General features: G+C 43.1%; 1 protein-coding gene across 3 annotated transcripts in view; it reads right to left on the reverse strand.

Moving 5' to 3' along the window:
• Positions 1-2,741, reverse strand: part of SEPT2 (septin 2) — a 42,366-nt gene that overhangs the window by 20,492 nt on the left and 19,133 nt on the right. The gene's annotated exons all lie outside the window — the stretch shown is intronic.

The following is a 2,741-nucleotide window of genomic DNA, read 5'->3' on the forward strand; positions in this document are numbered from 1 at the left end:
TTATCTACAGTAGCGATAAGCCAGGGCTTGGTGCGAGCCCAGTTCACCCAATCCAACTCAAAAACTGTGAATGCCAACCCCCCCCCGGCTGTGGATGGACGCATTCTTTGCCCCCACCTATAGGTCACAAAGGCGGAAAATACTCCCCACTACATCTGCTGCCACTGATTGGCCTGGAAGGTGGGACTGGTGGTCACAGTTTTCAGGAGGCTTGTGCAAACTTAGGCGAACTGGGTTCACACCAAGCCTAGGCTCATCTCTAAATCAATAGCAATGTGCATGCTTGGTTGCTAATTCCTGTGATTTATCTGTGAAGCAGAACAAAGGGCAAGAAACCTCCAATACCCGGCTAACCAGATGGTGGCTGGTAGCGGTACAGACTCCACAATGTGCATTTTGCGCTTTGTCTACCATGCCTACTTTTCCATGGCTAGCTTTGTCGCTAATACAAAAAATTAGATTTAAATAAATAGCGTTTACTTTAAATAAAAATGTGACATTTTAGTGATCATAAAGTGTTATTCATAGAACATTGTCTATACAAACATTTTCTATTACTACTTGCCATAGTAACATTGTAACCAAGAAACCTTCTTTAAAAGCAGTTCATCAGTGAACTGGCACATCTGAGAATTGTTGGTACCGACTACGACTGAACTCAGTCTTTACAGAGAGGCAACAAGGCCACTTCTAATATAGGTTTCTGGGACCTGACACATTAATAATTCATTGTGGCATTTTGGTGGTGTGTAGTCATAGACAATATTTTTAGTCACCATAGTTGTATTCAGTGGCAGACATCCTCAGTCATCACAACTAGTCATTCGGAAGGGTACAATTTCCACAAAAGATACCAGTGTGGACCCTTCGGATATTTTGCCTCTACGACTAATGATGAGTTATATAGGAGATAAACCTTTGGATTTTATGAACAGCAGATTTTTTTTGGTAACATTTCCAAACCTTGACCAAATTCAAGGCGAGATAAAATACCTATTTTAGTGCAGTGAACACAAAGCTGAAAATGAGGCCCAGATTAAATAAATAAGAGTATGAGATTTTTTGCCTAGGTCCTGTTCTGTTGACACAAAAAGAGGCAAGGAACTCTGACAACAGGGACCCAGATAGCAATGAAAACCTGAAAAGTTCTCCCCCCTACCATGCCTGTAATAACAAAAAAAGAAGTGATTTTATCTAGGTCTGTCCTTAGAGAGTCGTATCCCCCTTCCTGTCCCTTTCACAAGTGGATCTGATTGGAAATTTCTCCAACGGAGAGACAGATGGCAAACCTGAGAGTGGTTGTAACCATTATTCAGGACAGCAAAAATGAAGAATGAACTATGTCACAATAATTTGCACATACAAAGTACATGGGTTTATATTATACAAAGTTTGGCTCTAGAGATAATGGCCATTCATTTTCTGCAGCAGAAAAGAGAACTACATGGTTTACAGCATTACATGGGTAGAATTGTAAAGACATGTCCAGATGGGAAGTTCACAAGCTGCTCACATGTTTTCTGCTCAGTAACATCAGCTATAAACTGATGGCTACTATATGATGGAGCGACAACAAAAAACAACAAAAACCCATACATGTCTGTTTACCAGACCATGAAACCCAACACAAAAAAACAAAAATTACCATTAAAAAAAAGGAGAACTATGAAGTGAATGAAAATCACTGATCCTCATTAGTTCGAGCCGACGTGTGACAATTAAACTGTCACACATCGGCTCAATAGATCGGGAAGTGAGTGAACACATACCATCACTCGCTCACCTCCCTGCAGACAGCCGTGACCATCAGTCACCCCTCCCCACAGGTATTCCTCCCTCTCCCCGCTCCTCCAGCGCTGACTGGAGGAACGGACTGGGGAGCGTACAGCTGGCTCTGCCTCTAGATAGGCAGAGCCAGCTGTCACTCACGTAGTTGGGTGGATCTCGACAGCATTGTCGGGATCCATCCCGGCTTTGGCGGTCTCAGTATACCTGGCAGCTGTAGCTCACGATATACTGAGCTTTGGGTCATGGGAGGAGGTTAGTATATGTCCTCCCTTGACCCTTAAAAGAACTATGTGGGAAAACACTTACCCCATAGTTCTTCTTTAAGCTTTATGGGACTTTTACTTTTATACAGGATTGCCACTGGAACAGAAGTGTGTGGGAGTGAAGAGATATTTGTTATGTCATTTCAGTTTGGGTCAGGAGCAAAAGCTTTTCTTTTACTTGAACTGTCATAAGTCCAAAAACAAGTTGTCTTGACAGGAAGCGAGGGGGGAAAATCCCAAACAGTGGGGGAAAAAAATGAAATTAAAAAGAATTTTGGAGTGGAAATATGCTGGAGTTTGACTTTAGGGGATTGCCTTAAGGGATGCTATGGAATCTTTAGCCGGCCAATCCGTTCCTCCTTCTTCATGTGTCCAAACTATCGATGAGCCTGGCCTTGGTTCCCCTAAGCCCACTTTAAACTGTGACCACCCCTCCCGGCTCAATCAGTGGTGGAGGCATCCCCTGCCCCTCTGACATATAGCTGCAAGGGGGGAAATGCTCCTTTCCGCAACTGATTGGACCACAAGTGGGAAGGGGCATGGAGCGTTTTGGCAGTTACAGTTTTGCATGGGCTTGAGCAAACTCAGACGAAGTGACTTTACACCGAGGACAACCTCTTTCAACGTGAACACAAACAGGCAAGAGATTCACAAACTTCTTATAGTTTACACATTTTTTTTTTTTTTTTT

Source organism: Nanorana parkeri, unplaced genomic scaffold (assembly GCF_000935625.1).
Source record: "Nanorana parkeri isolate BGI_ZX_2015 unplaced genomic scaffold, ASM93562v1 scaffold667, whole genome shotgun sequence".
Classification (NCBI taxonomy): domain Eukaryota; kingdom Metazoa; phylum Chordata; class Amphibia; order Anura; family Dicroglossidae; genus Nanorana; species Nanorana parkeri.